The sequence below is a fragment of the Ischnura elegans genome, chromosome 1 (assembly GCF_921293095.1).
Source record: "Ischnura elegans chromosome 1, ioIscEleg1.1, whole genome shotgun sequence".
Classification (NCBI taxonomy): domain Eukaryota; kingdom Metazoa; phylum Arthropoda; class Insecta; order Odonata; family Coenagrionidae; genus Ischnura; species Ischnura elegans.
Genome location: NC_060246.1, coordinates 101,826,403 through 101,845,540, shown reverse-complemented (window position 1 = coordinate 101,845,540; position 19,138 = coordinate 101,826,403).

Sequence of the window (19,138 nt, the reverse complement as noted above, 5' to 3'; positions counted from 1 at the left end):
AAGATCCATGGAAGTATTGTCAGATAATGTAATGAAAATTTTGGAAAACGAGGCAATATTTGCGGATAAAATTCAGGGCAAGTTTTGTACCACGTATTAAATTATTTTCTATTCACGTCTCATCTCGATAGAAATAAGGACGTTCGGCAAACGATAACAGAAAAGAGCTTGAACTGACGAGCAAATTCAATAATACTGCAAAACTATAAAAAAAAGAACCTGCAGTTATAGGAAATCTTTTGATACTAATCATAATTAGAAACTGTCTACAACACTTCACATTAATCAATCAATTATGGCACCGGCGCGCCGGAATCACTCCTTGAAATTTCATTTTTATATTATTTCTTGATTTAGAGTTTATACATGATCATACGATACAGCATGGGAGAGGTGCCATTGTCTTCAAAGAAAAGAGGTGAAGTAATATGAGTGTGCACCGAAGCAAAATAATATACCTGAGTTGCCGGGCGGTACCAATCCATTTTGTGTCTGCTATAAATTAGGTCAAATCTCGCAAATCGAGCGCTCGGTGTATTAATGCACTTCTCAATTATTCATTTCTTCTCCTGGGCAAGTTTCAGACTCCATTATTTTTTTTATTGGCTTCCAATGCCCCAAACCGCCCAAGGAGTCGCAGCATTCAATAACCCCGGGAGTTTCATCGGTGAAATGAATCGATATTACTCCTCTTAGAAATCGTCATACATGGGTTAATAGGAATCCGCCAGAACATCTTGCTAAAATCAAAACGAGGTTGATATTAATAACGAGTGAGAAACTTTGAGAAACTGCTCTGAGGAACCAAAGGATATCCGTTTCTTTTTTAATGTCATTTTAACTAAAAATCTTAATGATAATGGAGGAAATATACTGCCCGCTTTAGCTACAGCGTAAATGATCGGCACGCAATGGCGTACCAACGTGAATCCTCAGAGCGCTATTTCATGCAATAAGTCTAACTTGATATTCATAGTTCACTCCGTTTACATAGCAGCACAGAAATTAAGTAGCGAATAATACAAGCTAGTGCGGCTTTTATGGCATAAAGGCCGCTGTTATGCTCGAAGATCAAAAGATTTGAGACCAGGAAACAGTAAGAGAAAACAGTCGAGTGGCACTATAAGGTTCAGAAGCTTGGACCAAATGGATAAGTAGTCAGAAAATGAGAAAGACGTAAGAGACCTGGCACTGGATGAGGATGCTGAAGATAAAATGGACGGATAGGATGAGAAATGAGGAGTTATTTAGAATAATAGGAGAAGTGAGGACATAATAGATGAAATTACGCTACCTAAATAATATCACGGTGCACCGTGTGTTTTTCACAAGTTATGTGCGTGAATGTCCAATCGCCCGACACGGTGGTTAGGACCGAACATTTGTTCAGACTCAGCTGTAGTCGAGGATAATTCACTAAAAGTGAGACGAAATTACAGTTGTCTACACTAACATACACTTCTAACATTTAGCATGCAGCATTAGTCTTATTCCTCCAATTTTTCTAAGGGCCCATTACGATTTCATTCATAAGACATAATAATGGACTCAACGATTGCGCCGGCAAGTCAAATTCTTGTCTTCGGAAGCGGGCGGCTGCAAAGCATTATATATAAATTCTTGTAAAACCCAATTTTAAACACTATGCACACGAATATTTTGCTCTCCACGCCCTCCTAGGCCTTTTATAACCCCCATCAACTCAAACACTGGAAAGGGCACACGCGTGGCGGAGCGCCGCCGTGGCGTCGGACACTACCCTGCCGACCGCGTTCATCCCTATTGTACCCGAAAACCCAACCACTGTGTTATGATTCTTATCTAGTGTTAAAGTAGTTCTGTACTCGATTTATAATTGTCCCTTTGTAGGAATGCCGCTTATTGCTTTATTTCCTCAGTCTATGAAGGGATTTTTGGACAGTTGAGGATCGCTTCCCTTCGACATTCGCGCAAACGTTTTCTACGAAGTAGCTCGTACGGTGTTTTCAACAAATGCTTCTTTCCAATTGCTTGAAAAATATTATCTTTCACGATTTTAACGAGAAAATTAGTCAGTTTGTCTTCTTGAGTGCGAAAGGATCTCAGTGCTTGTGCTACGGAAGCGAAGAACCAGGATTTATTTTCCTTATATCGTGAAATTTCAGCGTTGAGGCCGAACTACCACTAGTGAAGGATATCTCGGAACGATAAAAAGGTAGGTTTTCCAAGTAAAATAACTAAGGCACGACTAATGATGGGAACACTGTCCGATTTTTTTTCTGATCGTAAGCTAACATCAGAAATTACCGGTATGTTTACCATAAAAAACTCATATTTAATTTTTATTTATTATTTCCAAAATTTGCTATGAATATTTAGAATTTTTCGGAAGAAGGATTTGGTGTGGACTTTTTTTTCCTTTTCAAATAGGCATTAACGAGGCACTTATCTCGAAGTTTGCCTCAATTTAAAGCTCTGACATCTGCACTGGAGATAGATTACGCCAATTTCAGCGAGTACTGCTCAGAAACTGCATACCTTTCTGTGGATTTGTATCCGAGGTACTACATGCCGCCCACAGTGCACAAGGTGCTGTTTCATGGAGCATCAATTGCCAAGGCAGCAGCGCTTCCAATTGGCCAACTTTCAGAGGAAGCTTTGGAATCCCGCCACAAAGTTATCAGAAGATTCCGAACGCACCACACGCGAAAAATTTCACGCTTAGCTGAAATGGGAGACCTTTTCCGAAGGCACCTCCTTAATTCGGATCCTCTAATATCCAATAGTTATGTTTGTATAAATGCTAAAAGAAATGTTTCAAAGGGTATACGAACCTTACTTGTATTGGTGTAGCCAACTTCTGATGAGGACAGTTACGGCTGGGAAACCGATAAAAACTGGTAATGGGCTGGTTAATTTATCTCTTATGTTTTCTTATGTTTTATATATTTATGTTTATTTATTATGGTACCTAAATCATTTTATGTGGCATAGTGGTTTGTGGTATAAATTGTTTGCTAGGTGATTTTTTATATGTGTTCTCTCAGACAAAATGTTGACGTAAAGTTAATTAACTAAATCATTAATAATGTTAAAAAAAACAATATTATGAATTTAATATGAAATTTTTTATTTAAATCATTAAATTTAATGTTAAACAACTTATTTTTTATTCCTAACTATTAATTTAAATTAAATGTTCCCTCTCTACTGAAGCGGTCCAAATAGTCGATTTTTGTTTTTTTTCCGTCTCCTCGAATTTGTTTTAAAAAATCTCCCCGGATCGATTATTCGGAAAAATGTGATTATATTCATGTTATAAAGCCTAAACAAGATTAGTAGGAAAAATTTCATCGAGCTAATTGTAAAAATATGGAAGATATGATATTTGACCAGCTTTTTTTTCGATTTCAGCCCACTGTGCGGTTGATTGGCCTCGTCATGAGATGCAGCAGTCACGTGGGAAATGTGACGTAGTAAGGACAAATTGATGGAAAAGTCACCAGGGGAAGACCAACGGACAAGCACTATGGACAGATCAAGAAAGATACAGAAAAGAAGAGCCCCATGGAGGTAATAAGAATAAGCTTGGGATCAGGCCCGTGCTGGACCCTTTCTTAGGTCGGTGGACGGACATGGCCAGAGTGCGCCAGTATAATGCAGGGGAAAGACTACAGGAATGATCCAGAATGAATTGTATTGATTTAAATTAATGTATTGTTTACTTTAGACAATGTTAATTATGCTATTAAGTGATACATCATGGAAATCAAGTTAACTGCTAAATGGTGGTTTTCTGACTGTTAAATTTGTCACTTTCGGAGCAGGAGGGCGCCAAAGATATCCAGGCTGAAGGGCGCGCCGGGATACGTCCCAGTGTCCCGGCGGCCCAGCACGGGCCTGCTTGAGATAACGAGAAATGAAGAGTTGCAGTATTAAAATCTTAGGATTTCAATTCTATGCATGTATGTGCATGATAAGAGCCGTGAAATCAATAAATGGTGGTCTACATAGAAAATTAGAGCTGAAGGGGATCCACCCTCCATCCATCCCTGGTTCAAATTCTGCATCTGAGAATTATCATTAATCAAAGCCGCATCAATATTTACCAGGAAATAAATCATTGCAAAAATTACCATAGAAATATATATCGCTATGATTAGATATTTCCAAACAACGATATTATTTAAATGACCTAATAAACGATGAAGAGAAATTTTTTTTCCTTATCCCTTTTTCTCACTGATCAATCTAATCAAAATTTTATCATCATACATTTTTTTAATCCATTCTCTTCCCATCATTTTGGAAAATTTTTGGGAATATTTCAGGTATTAAGGAAACTCAATATATTCCGTATAGATATATACAGAATATATTTCAATCACAGTTAGTCTTTGAAAACCAAACTGATCCATCACGGCTCAATTAATGCATACGGATTGATTGTTTGCATAAGGTTACATCTGAAAATGAAATCGATACTTGAGACTCTAAATATGATATCTATGGCATCGCTTATTGGAAATTTTTATGGCTCACCAAGCTGAACCGCGTCATTCATTTCTCGAAGTGACACGCATATTTATTGTACGAATATCCAAACAAGGTTAGGAACTTTTAGGTATAAGTTTGCATGTTAAGTAGGCCAATAACAGCTATAAACTCTCTCTCACTCGCTGCTGCTACAGTCATTCATACTCACGAGTCTATAAACTGCGAACGTATACAATTCTATAATCTAGATCGGCCACATATTTGTCAACTTTGTCTGTATATTACACTAAATTACTCAATTATGGCACCGGTTATTTATTCGGCATCATTGAAATCGTCGACCCTCAGGATATAAGAGCTTCAATGATCTGCCAATGTCAATAAAGACCCAAAGAGGGACTATTGAGAATCATATTCCATACTCCAACCGCGAGGTCTTGCTATGAATAAAAGATATCATGCGTCTCTTTTCTGTTTCTCTTGGGCAGAAACGCCGTGAGGAGATTGTTAATTGATTTCCTGAATTGAATTGCAATTTTCAATCACAGAACTCCCATTTAGCGAAAGCTGCGTGGTGCATGACGTCGGCCTAAGCCAAGGGAATTCCACGTCCCGCCAAATTTTGACAGTCACGTATCACTCTGCGGTCACAACGAGAAAAAGTGAAACTGGAAGTTTTTGGGTAGTTCCCGTGAAAACGAGAATAAAACTTTTTTTCGCCATCACCGATGCTCATTCTTTTCTCCGCTGGCCAGAAAAACTTTCCACGTAAGAATGTCCAAAATTCCTTCCAACGCAACAATGTAAACAGTACCTTCTTCCTTATCCAATAAATTTCACCAAAGAGCTACCTTTCTATTTCAAGGTCGTTCTTTTCAGAAGTAAAGGGTTTCGCATTCAACCATAGAGGAAACTAATTTCAGTTATTAGAATTTAAAAAAATTAAAGGCAACGAGGGATCAGATTTATGTGGATTTACAGTGTTGACTTCACATTCCATGGGCCCAGGTTCAAATCCCGATTGTAACAGAGAATTTTCGAATCGAATCTCTGATATAGTTTTGCGTGGAGGAAAACTCAAGCTCAACTCTCCGTCCGTCGGATGGGAAGTTTGGCTATGGTCCCCTTGGCGATTTCTCTTTATCCTTCCTTCTCCACCCTTCCCTGATGGCAAAAATGACCAATGCCTTTGAATTTTAATAGAAGGGAAAGTTCTTTGCTCAAATTAGCTGTCAGCACTGATGGGTTAGGTAGATTCAGGATTAGCACCATTTTTCCATTCTTCAATATTAATCAGCGTTACAATCGGCTTCAAATTCTTAAATAATCATTCTTAAATTAATATATGGTTCAAATGTTGAATGACTACGTAATAAGATATTGATAGATGCTTAGAAAATGCTATAAGATTTTAAAAATAAAAATTTGCTTATTATGCGCGGGCGAAAATTGAGATGTTTCGCTAACATCAACAAATTGATTTTTACATTCTTTCTCCCATTTGGATATTAGCTATGTGTACTTGGTACCTCGTCATTGACCAAAGTCTAATTAGAAAGCAATACAGTAAAAAAATTTATTCTTTATGGCAATTCCCAAAGCATTTATTTATTTTCCAATGCATTTGGCAATTGGAACCACATTGACAGCACGCCATCCTAAATTCCTTTCAAATGCATCGAAATTAGCCACGCTGAGATTTATTAACTTTCATATTTCCTAGCTAGGATTATTGATTATCCACCAAAGAACAATGTAGCACAAAAAAATTTCCCACAATTAAAGAGTTTTCAATTTCTCTAATCAACTTTACTCTTATTATCGCTATTACCACGCATTCGTTCATTCTCACGATTGATGACATGAAGGTCTCCCGGAACAGCCAGGAAAAGAAGTATATTTACGTAAAGTATGTGTCAAAAAGACTGATCTTCAATAATTAAACGTCACTTTTTTCACTTGTGTACTTGAAGGTGCCATTGAAGAAATATCTTTTCTGCGCATCACTTTCAAAGAGAAAATTTTTCTTGCGTAGGCACATAACTAGCACTGAATCCATATGGCAAAAAAGAACACCTAAAATAGCGATTTGTTTCAGATTATACAAACTCACTGTTCAAGTGAAATGATGAGCACCGAGATCAAGGGAAATACGGTTGACAAAACTCATGATGATGCTTCAGCTTTGAAATAGAATTTCAACAGTATCCTGTGAATAGTCATGATGAGACATTCGTCACAATACTAAGATTCATTCATCAATTATAAACAACTAATGCTGTAATTGAACCTTCATTCCCACAGGGTACGCAGGCTGTGGCGCAGCTTTTTCATTCGAGCATTAGAGCATTAGACAAAACTAGGGATGTGCGAGTAGTGCTTTTTGATCTCGAATCGAGTATCGAGTCGAGTTGAAAACTACTTGCGAGTATCGAGTCGAGTTTGGTCATTTCTGGATTATGACATTATGATCTGGCATTATGACAACTTATTCCCATTTTTCCAATCCCCTTATTAATTTTCTATCTTGAATGCTTAGCTTGATGTAAAAAGGAAAAGATAACGAAAAATGTGGACGGTAATTGTTTAAGAAGTAGGAGATGAATGAAAATTAATTTGTATTAAACATTTTCATAAGTACAATCGAAATGAACTAACCTCTATTAATATGTTGTCAATTGAATTTATAAATGTATATAAACTGCCAGAAAGAGCCTTGAATAAAAGCATCTGCACCACTGTAGTAAAGATAACATACGTAAATGAATCATGTAATATTTGATCTTTCCAAATTCTCATGCAGAAAAGTCAATTGTTCTTGCTATGTTTGAGAACTCTAGGAATTTTTATTAAAAATTATGTTAACGATTTTTAAGGATTTTGAACCTTCATGGAATTTAACTGGATGATGCGAACGAACTATAGAACTTAGCTTTAGCCATATGGAACAAAAAAATTTTCTTAAATTCTCACTTTGTTTAATCAACCTTAGCAACTCTTGTTTTGTTAGTTCAATAAGGAAAAAAACGAGGCTAAGGAATAAACGAAAATTAACATTGGACGTAAGTAATATTCAAAAAGGCAAGATTCAAGATGGCACTATTTGTGACGTCAAACAGAGAAAAACCAGGATTGTCCGCTAAAGCCGAATAGTTACATGTTTATTATTATTATTATATAGTACAAGTTACAAGTTGGCTATTTGCCAGGTGGTAACAGGTTATACAAAATAAAAAGAAAAACAAAAATATAGCAAATGAGAAATACATTACCAAAATGAAACTGGAAAGTATTAAAATTCAGTGATATTAATTTTCCAATATTAATCCTCTACACCTCTTTTTGAAAAACCTTACGTTGTTAGGGTAGGGCTTAAACAGTTCTGCAGGGAGTCTATTCCATTCCGTAATCGTCCTGTTAAGGTACGAGAATTTCTTTACGTTAGTCCTTTGCGGCCGGCATTTCATCTTGAATTGGTGATCATGCCTACCAATATAGCTGGGGTATTCAATCTTCCTCCGAAGTTCCCCCCATGCCTTTTCCCCTTTCAGTGTGCGGAAGAGTGCGCAAAGCCTATTTATTTTTCTTCTCCGTTCTAGTGTATCCCATCCCAGTTCTTTCAGCATTTTACCGACACTTTCGGTCTTTTTGTGTTTCCCCATGACGTACCTTGCTGCCTTTCTTTGCACCTTCTCGATGGATTCTGTTTGTCCCTTTTCATACGGGTCCCACACTAGTGACGCGTACTCTAAAATCGGCCGGATTAATGTCTTATACGCCTTCTCCTTTGTAGTTCGATCACTTTCCTTAAGATTCCTCATCACCCAATGTAACGTTTTGAACGCCTTTTTTGTTAATTGTTCGACATTTGCCTCCCACCCTAAATCTTTCATTAAATACACCCCTAAGTATTTACATCGGTCACTTTTTGGAATAACCGTCCCTGAATATAAATATTCTCTCCTAGGTCCATTTAGTTTCCTACTAAAAGTTATAAATTTACACTTTTTTACGTTTATGTCCATTCCATTTTTTGACACCCAAACTGTCATTTTATTTATGTCATTTTGAAGCACTTCTCGATCGCTTTCCCTTTCTATTCTCCTGTAAATGATGCAGTCATCTGCGAAAAGCCTAATATGGGAGTTAATGCTATTTGGGAGGTCATTTATATAGTTTATTCCTAGCCAGCATCATACCTTTACGAAGTCACCCGCACAAAGTAAGGGAAATGCCACAATTCTCCCTTTCAGAACCATTGAATTCTTTTTCAGCCTAATTCGTCTCGAATGTAATCGATTGAAAGAAATCTGACCGCATTCGTAGAAAAAGGAAGGCAATTTTCAGGTGATATTTTACGCTTCCGAATATCATTCTCCCTCCACAGACAAAAAAGTCCTAACTTTCTAATTCAAAGATACTTAACTCTACTCTTCTCTTCCACGCCGATGACAAAACGATCAATGGAGTGGCTATCAAAGACAATGAAAAACGATACGTAATCATTTGATTTTATAGATTTAGCAAGGCTCTTGCACGTTGCTTTTCCACAGTTGAGGTTATGTGGTTAGCATTTATTTTTGGAGCTATGTCCATTAGAAAAAACTCCGTTGTAAAATAAATGGAACTAGATAATATGTAATACAAACATGTAACCTCTCTGTGTCATTAACAGAACATTTACAAGTGTTTTATATGAATTGTTTAATTTATTCGACTCCAGTTAGAACCAATCTGAGCCAATGAAACGATACTATTCCATGTGATGCTTATTTCAAATTTTGTTGACTAATTTCACCTATTTCGTGCTTATTGGAATCCTTCCATTTCCTCCAGATCTGACCTAAACAATATGTTCCGCTGCACACGTGTGCAAACCACGCATTATGGGAGTCGACTTCTGATGAGTCACTGAGAGACTAGGAAGGAGAAAAAGAGAGAGAGAGGTTACGCAGTCCGCCCTTATACTTTCCTGCCCCTATCTGCGGCCGTACCCATCCGCCGCCTGGACCGCTTGCGTGTGACGAAGATGCGTCAGCCGCGTCCTCCCTGACCACATAAGGAATTCACTGACGCAAATGCGCACCTCGAACAGGCGAGAGACCCACAAAGCACACTCGCTCGCCTCTCATCCACAGGCCAGAGGAGGATGGATGTGTAGAAATTGTGGGGAGAAAGGGTGTGAACACGTTATGAGTTATGGGACATATTCACATTCTTCCGCAAAGTTCTCGCGAAAGCTTGCATCCCCGAAATGTTAAAGTAGGGAAGGTGAAATATGAGGGATAATTAAGTGAAGTTACGTAGAGAGGAATGATCTCATGGATAACATCGTACATCTGCATCTACATAATACCCCATAATGCCTCTAGGGCGTTTGGCAAGGGATGCTCAACCACCAGCATACAGCATGCAATAGGAATCATAGCAAGCATAGAGATGTATTTTCGAGTTGTTTTTGACTATTCAGATTAGATTGCATCGATAGACTTCGTCAACAGGAGCGGATTGGCCAGGGCGGGCGGCCGGAAATCCCGTTTGAAATCCTTATTGTTCACATTTGAACAATATATATATCGTACATATTCTAGTATGTAGGACAATTAATGCATAAAAATGGAATTGAGAGACTGCATGTGAGAATATATTAATGATTGGTTAGGAAAAAGGGCCTGGCCTATTTCTATTTGGAAAAGCATGGATTTTCGTATTCATTCGTTCGAGCTGAAATTTTTATCGCTTATTGCTGACAGAATCTCAATTCGTAAACCCGTATTCGAAGGAAGTAACAACGATTTTCCCATAGGATTTTTGAGCTAATCCTTTCCACCCCTATCCTAAGTAGGTTAGTTACAGCATCAGCACAAATCTCTTTTACATTTTTTTCGCCAAATAAAGTTTTATTATTACATAACTAGCCGATAAATATAAATTATCGATAGAATCATTAAACCTCGATATTTTCATGCACATTTTGCAAACTCATTGGCGCCACTGTTTACGCAAGTCATTGATCACCGGGATCTAGGGAAATACGTCTGATAACATTCATGATGACGCTTGAACTTCGGAAACTAATGGTTTCGTCACTAACACACTCATTGCGTTGTTCATGCTAGAGAACTTCATATTCAAAAGATGCAAAATTAAAATGCCATGGTATGTCCATAACAAGAGGTTTGAAAATCGTAACTACGCTTCTCCTATAAAACCTATTGAATGTTACCTCATCAGTCCCTAACGCCTTCATTTCGTTACTTGTTTTGGAAAACATTTCGAATCCACGTATTATCGACACTAGCTGAGAATAAATAAATCACTTTGCAATCATAAAATTAAATAATATCTTAATAGTGAAGGCTAATGGGTAAGGTATCAGGTGAATTTCCATTCCCTAATTCGCGGTTCCACAATTTAAAGCTGCAAACACTTCACAGTGTTCTTGATCCTAATTAAAACATAAGGGACATGTTGTTAATCAAAAATGTTACGCAATCACAACAAAATCTCGACTCTTCCGTGGATCGCATCCTCACGCCCAGTAGCCTTGCGTCATTGCACTCTCTTCCTCGCTTCCGACACCGGGTAATCTCCTTCATGGCTGCCAACGTTTCGGGGTACGAGTCGTACTACATCCTCAGGGCTGAATATTCAGGGACTAATATCTTAAAAACGAAAAATTATTCCTTTGGGAAATAATTTAATCGTAATATACATGTCTTAGATAGATGTTGTCACTTATTAATCGTATGTTAATGCAAAGTAAATCAATGCCATGGCAAAGGAAACTGCAACTACTACAATTGTGTGATATTCACTTCATTTACTTGCAGAGGAAAAGAAACCATTAACTTTTTTAAGGCTATTGAAGTGACATATTGCCACCAAATACAATAAAATGAGACCATATTAAACATAAAAACCGAGTTTTTTTTCGCATCGTAAGGAATGACATGCAAATAAATATTCCATTGAATTTATTTATTTATAAATTATTATTTATTTCGTACGGAAGCCGCTGCGGTCATTAAATGGTGATAAATATTTTCCGGGTCAAGGTCGCGTCGATTCATTTTAACGGAAGACAGTTTCGGGCGCATTGTAGATCCCGTCTTCGGATCTTTCTCCAGTCATCGGGTCCTGAGGCTCAAATACGGGAGAAGGACCCGAAGACTGGGGCTGGAATGCACCCGAAACTGCCGTCCGCTAAAATGAATCAATGCGGCATTAACACGGAAAATATTTATCCATATTATTTATGCATTGTATCAGCCATGTCAACTACCTATCCACTAATTAAAGCAATAGCATAAAATATTTTTTGTCTTAATTTATGCCATAAATTTCCCATAGCCTTTGCTGCGTCTCGCGGCCTTGCAATCGCCCCGCTACTGCTGAGCATAGTGAAACCGTAGGCCAGTGGGCCATCCCTCCTCACCCTCGAATCTTCCACCCAATGACCGCACTCGCGTGCTCCACGTTCACGGTCGATGACTCAATGTGAATCCCTGCTGTCATTTCGGGGCCTAATAGGCAGTTCCGAAACCACGGAAGCTTGTAATTTGAGTCACGAGGACTTGATGAAGGATTCCGTCGACGGAAGCGAGGAAAAGAGTGCAATCACGCGCGGCTACTGGACGTGAGGATGCGATCCACTGAAGAATCGAGATTTTGTTGCGATTGCATAACATTTTTGATTAACAACATGTCCCTTACGTTGTAATTAGTATCAATAAAACTGTGAATCGTTTGCGGCTTCAAAGTGTGGAACCACGAAATAGAAAATGGGAATTCACCTGATACCTTTTACACTGACACTATGTTTCCGACTATTGTTGCAACACTGTTTATGTCATAAATATATTAAATTAATAATTAATATAATCAATACATAAATTATAATGTCATTATGAAGTTCAAAAAATAAAATTTTTAAATTTAAATGTCGTTGAATTCAGAGGAAAAGTATTTGAGGAATGGAATTTTATGTTTATGTGCCTTGAACTTTGTCGAAACCATAGTTGGAAATAAATTGTTTGTGTGGAACGAGCCATTGGATCTTTCTTTTCCTAGGATCAAGCATACATTTTTTTCTTCGTCGATTAATAAAATCGGTATCGTTAAAATGCAGTTGGCGATTATGTGTGGAAGCGATCAAAGTCGCACAAATAAAAATACTCGCTACAATTTCTCATCAAAAAATGTTTGTATTTGTAAAATCAAGGTGTCAATCGTTTGAGTAGAATGCATATTTCAATCGGTGATTAATGAAGTAGCTAAGATTTACTTTGGTGCGAAAACGTAAGCTGTTAAGAGAATTGAGTGGAGAGCAGTGTCAAACCAATCTTGTTATTGCAAACCGACGATGATGATGACGATGAAAATTGGTGAAATCGATAAAATTAGCTCCATTTACTTTATCTGAGATTTGTAAGTGCAAGGGAAAACTAACTGCCAAGCGTTCCATTTGCTACACTGATTTATTTTTTCATTCCTTTGGTTACACACCAGTGAAATCAAGTGACGGAGGAGAACAATTACTAAGTAGTAAATAATTATCGTGAACGTAAAAATATTTTAATTTCTTTATTCCAAAAATTATTATTCTTTTAGTACCTCAATCACGCATGAACCAGAACAAACACTTTTAATATCAAATTTTTTAGCAACTTGCGTTAATTATAACGATATATCATCTTTCTTAATTACTTTCTCAGTCTTTATACTCATTCTGCATTTGCACAAAATTCCAAGAGGAAAACTTGAACTAGCTCTAACCAGGATTCTACCATAGTTATATTCTGTTAATAATAGTTTCATTTTAATGCTAAATAAGGCAACACAATACATCTGTTGGCTATAATCGCCATCATGATAAATTTTTATTATTAAATTTTTATTCCGCGAAAATTGAAACAGCATTTTCAGTGAAATAGCGAAATATTTGTCTAAAAACGGTTAAGGCCAAGGGGGAAAATAACAGAAATGGAGGGCTCTGGTCGACCAATTCTCCATTATTTTCACTTTCAAAAATAGAATACGTAATTTTTTTTACAAGTTTCACCTTTTATGTAACCCGACTAACATGTTATGATAAAGGGAACTCTTTCTCGGAAGCATCTACCTTTCGGTAACCGGTTCGGTGCTAATGATGAGAGTATGCAAATATAATTTCTGAGGTTATAACATAAAATGAGAAAGTGTAATGGCCGTTGAAAGTGAATAAAACCTAGGAAATAAAATACTCCACTTAAATCTCCGTGATCTCGAATGAAAGAATTTTATGACAGGAATTTCACTGCTCCAGGCTACGTTGGTTGGTGAATATTAGAAGAGAATTCAATGCAAGCTTCCGCCTCCTCCCGTTGTTCCTGATCAACGGGCAAAATACCAGATAAATGAATCCACTGAACTGCAAACGTTTACTTTCACAACGTTTACGCAGATTTAGGGTCCGCAGGCCGCGAATCACACTGCTTATCGGACCATAAAGTCAAATTATCTCTTTATCCCCTCTCCCTTCCCGCAAAAGTGCACATAAGTATGGCAGGATTTGATTAGACGTACTGGAGAATAATCATATGTGTGGTAAATAGTTGTATCTACAAAAGTTAAAGAAGGAGAGAAGTTATTCAGCTGGAAATTGTATAGAAGGCATATTTCCAGAGAAATGTTTCACTGCCCGTTTATTTGAATTTTTTTCGTACGTGCATTTGGGACAAATACGATCCTATTTAATGATTGGCTGATTCTGGTTCAGGTTGAGAATTCTAAAACATCTATGCTCCCAGAAGCACAGGCAAAGATTGAGTCAAAAAAACGATACTAATACCTATAATCTGAGTTGACTGAATCGTATTTTAATATAAATTCGTGGCATTATCTTGACCTATGTTAAGACAATCCAGGTTGAACTACACAGTCGAAGGAGGCAGTAGCTTTTTAATTCTTTTATGCCCCCGTACATTTATGACGGCAATTATTTCTTATGCTCTTGTATCCTCGATTATATTATATTTTCATTATTTTGAGGCGAATTTTATTTTGGAGGCCACTAAAATGAGCTCCGACGAGCTCGTATCTCGATAGATCATATTAATCAATTGAGTCATTTTTTGAACGCCGGGCATTAAGGAAACCAGGGACGGTTTTTTTCTTTATGTTAAGAAAAAGAGTACACTAAAAAAAGTTGCTAAACTTATTTTGGTCAAGGGTCAACATCTAACGCTGCTATATCTTTTTTCACTATCTCTAGTGTTATACATCCATTTCGACTTCAAACGAAATCAATTACTCTAAGCTCGATAAATTAATAAATATGGCTTGAAAAACATATGTCAAAATACCTTGCAACTTCATTCACGAACCACTACTTTGTTGTTTCCTTATTTTATTCCTTTGACTTCATTTCTGTCGGTATTTACATAAGCACCCTAAAGTAAATATTTGAATATCATAATATTATTACTCTAAGAACAGAAAAAAATTATTATTAATATAAATCAAATAAAATATGTACAACTGAATTTCGTGATTTTTCTCATCCGTATTTCAAAATACCTTGATATTTTATTGAATTATTATAAGCATATGAAGATTTTATCTTGAATGCTAGCTTTCTATAAAATGTGGCTAATTTCTTTGTACTAGAAAAAATGTACTTTATTGAAAGCCTTGTTTACATGAGAGGGAAAATAAATTATTTAGACCTTGATATTAAGCGATGAATAGTATTTAATCAATACTTCTACATCATCACTTAAAACTAAATTTACTCATAATATACACGAAATCCGTATAATCCCCATAATCCAACTAAAAATAAAAATACCCATTGCCACAACAGTCCGTAGGAAACTTATTGCTTCTATGACAGCTATTACACCAATCGTGTACATTAAAGTCTACATTATAAGGTGAAACTATTTATATTTCCTGGCGGGGGTTAGACTCGCTATGAAAAGAGACATAACGCATGTTTATTCCACAAATGCTCGCCAGAGAATAAAGTAGAAATTCCGGAAGCCTCCATGGTCGTCTTCATAAACCTGAACTTACTCAATATAAACTTTCTCTGCCAGCAATCATTAACACTTAATGCGTAATAGCGAAATGAGTGCAATTAGAAAATTCTCTTACCATGAAGACTTTATTTTTCTTCTAGTAGTAATGCTCATAGAAAGTAGTTTCCAGAGAAATAATTGGTACGGAAAGGAAAATATTTTGACCCCTTGAATCCACCTGATGGTTGTTTCTTAAACTTTCCACCTAGAAATCAAATCCATCCTTGTGTTACCGTACTTTTCCTTTTAATCCCAGGCAATCTTGATTTAATCACCTGTGAGTTTAGAAGTTTTGAAGTAGCTCGGGAATGTTAAGGCATAGTTTGACAATCTACAGGAAGGTTTGCTTGGATTTGACAATTTTTAAAAGCTTTTTTTTAATTGGATGTTATGTGCGTAGCAAGCCTCTTGATTAATTACAAGCTAATTCCCTGTTTTCTTTCAAATTTAGTGACATTGTTAACTAAACTGTTAGTTTTGTGTCAAAAGCAACAATGAAAATGAACTTTTACAAGAGTAAAAAATAAAACAAGTAACCGTACACCGCAATTCATCGAACAAATACATTGAACTGCTTTGCGCTTAGTAATGAAATGCTGCTGCCAAGTGGTACCTGGCAGAAATAATAGGATTTTTAAGAAGAAAATCTTTAAAATATTTGTGTAAAGCGACGCAAAAACTCATATCGGATAGCTCCTGCTATGATGAGATCCATTCGACACATTGAATAGTCTAACCTTTTTCTCAATCACTCGTGTGATTCGGCCCAAAAATTGGAATTGATGGATAACGGTAGATATCGAGGTTCTTAGATTACCCTAAGAACCTTGGGTAGATAACACGCCAGAGTAAGCCACGAATGTGTGAATTTTACTTGTTCCGGGTAGGTCGGCCAAATCCTTGTTTTTGTCTTGTGGTGTCCGAATAATTTTAACCCGTCAATCCGCCGATCCCCAGGACTTTTGTTCCGATGAGGAAAGACTTACTCACTTGGCTATCGTGCTAACCTTGTTTAAGTTTAAGGAATTGAAATTCAACTGTGCTAATTAAGCGTATTATTCTAATATCTTATTACATCCTAATTATGCCAATACTTTAGTTAACTAGTCTTTAAATGGTGATTTTTCATTTTTTTTAGAAAATGTTACGCCACTTTATCACCCAATGCTATTTAAAGGGTGTTTTGATCTTCTTCGCTTCTTCAGGCAGTAAAACATGGACGATCAGAGCATCAGATAAATGAAGGGCGGGAGCATTCAAAAGGTGGAATTGAAGAAGAATAATGAAAATCAAACGGATACAGAGAGTTAAGTAAGAGTGAGTGATTGAAAAGCGTCCAAAATAATACCATTAGTAAGGAGTCGAAAACGTGATGGTGTGATTAAGTCAATCGTAGTGGTACTAAGGGTCAAAAAAGCTTCCTTGTAAATGGAACGGCACCGTAATATCTTTAGTTGAAATTTCAGCTTTATCTCTCGAGATAAATTATTCCTAAGTCTCGAGGAGATAACAGATATTTAACGAAGCAGCGCACGTGAATGTTTAGCGTTAGACGAATGTAATCGAGTAAATCTACTTACCAAAACTCATACCATGAGATGAATAATTTGTTTTCCACAAAAATAGCTCTCATGAGCTCTCTCTAGCGTATCCAGCGAGGGGCAGGAGGGGCCAGTTGTCCCCCCTCTGTAAGCAAAAATTGCAAATGTCTTTAAGGAAAATAATATTTTTTCAAGCAAATAATTTAAAACAATTAAAGAGCTGATACAGTTTCCTTAAAATGTTGGTTTTATTCACCTTTTCCATGCTCAAATCTCACCTACAACTTGAACAACCATGGCTTGCCTCCCCCCCCCCCCCCCCCCCCCAGTTTTCATCCTGGGTACTCCCTTGCTGTCTAGCTCACTCCACGACAGTTTTACAATAAGTTTGTTTATGTAACAGGGTAACATAGCAGTAAAAGTACTAATTTACTTATTACCCGAAGTATTAGGTACTGAAAGAACACATTTTATTTTTAACTTTCTTTTCCTTAAGCGGTGGATGTCATAAATCTTGCTTCAGAGCTTACAAAATCACCGTGTCCGAATTTCGATCTGCATAAAGTCGGCCTTGGAACGATATGCAGTCGATAAGGGAGTCCACAATCGTCAATAAGCATATACGGTACCACTCCATTTGTGGGTCACTTTTTAACCCATTGCATTGTACGACAAGAACGGCGAAGGAAGCGATTGAACAAAATATATGGAACACATGATGAAGGATGTGAAAGAAAAGAACTATTTAAGTTGCAAAAGAGTGGATAATAAGAGAAATGCGGCTTGAAATGCATCAAACCAAACTTAGAATTAACGGTGGAGGAAAGAGGAGAAAAAGGAGCAAACTTTCCTTTTGCTTGTAAATGATTCAATTGTATGCTAAATGGTTCAGAAGTGATTCTTATCTTGAAAATAAATGGCAGTGTATCATAAATTCCCACCAAAAAAATAAACAGATGCTTTATACTTATATTGAGAGAAAGAATCTGGATAGCTGAATTCTTCTCGCAAACAGGAAAGGCCTATTACCCTTTACTTTAATTTCACTCATTAATGTGGGTACGGAGTTCACAAGCCTTTTATTAATTCCAGAGTAGTTTTAATTGCCTCTTCCCTTGAAGTTGACCTTGCTGCTTGTGGTCATTGGGCCATTTCGAATGCATCTCTTGGCTCAATTAATGACAACTCTCTGCCAATACACTCTCTCTTTCAAACCAATGGCAAAAATTATTCTAGCTCTGCACTCTCGCTCATCTGAATGAGTAGGCAGCGTGGTGTAAAGATTTTCGACGCCAAGAGTCGGGCACAGAACGCGTGAAGGAATCCCCAACTGCCTCTTGTTCCCCGGAATACAATAATTAACCGATCGATTCACTTTCTTCCGCTTTCGGAGAACGTCCCGTTAGGTACGAAGCCGCCGCTCGTGGTGACTAAAATGGGTGGTTTGATATCCAAAAAGGGCAGATCCCCTACTGCCCTTACTACCGATCTCTTCCTATTCAGTTAACACGCTTGGCGACGAGGTGAAACGTCATTTTTCTCATATTCGGTGAAACTATAGATACGAATGGCCATCTGTAACCACTTCCTGTTAATCACTCATTTTATTTTTCATGCAAACTTGTTCTTGAACTAGTAAAAGATTAATACAAGATGAGTGGTAGAGTATTAGAGAAAATACTTCTTCCTACTTATTTAGCATGGAGAGATAGCAGTAAAATGTTTATATATACGATTTAATTTATCGTAATTCATTTGTAATACTACTTACGTAAAATAGGGCTAAGTGAGCAAAGTGGCAGATTATAAAGGAAAAGAATTTTTCTCAATTTAGTTTAAAATTTCATGAAAATTTTTAATGCTCTTTGCAATAAATATGGTAGAGAATAAAAATTTGGGGCTGTTCGCACACCAAAGTTTTTGTCATCGATAATTCTAATACTACAGATGATTTCCTTTGCAGAAATTTAACTACCAATACCAACATGCGTAGGTTCCAAGGAAATCTTTTAAAAAAATATGGATAAAATATATAACAAACACTTTCGATGTTTTTGG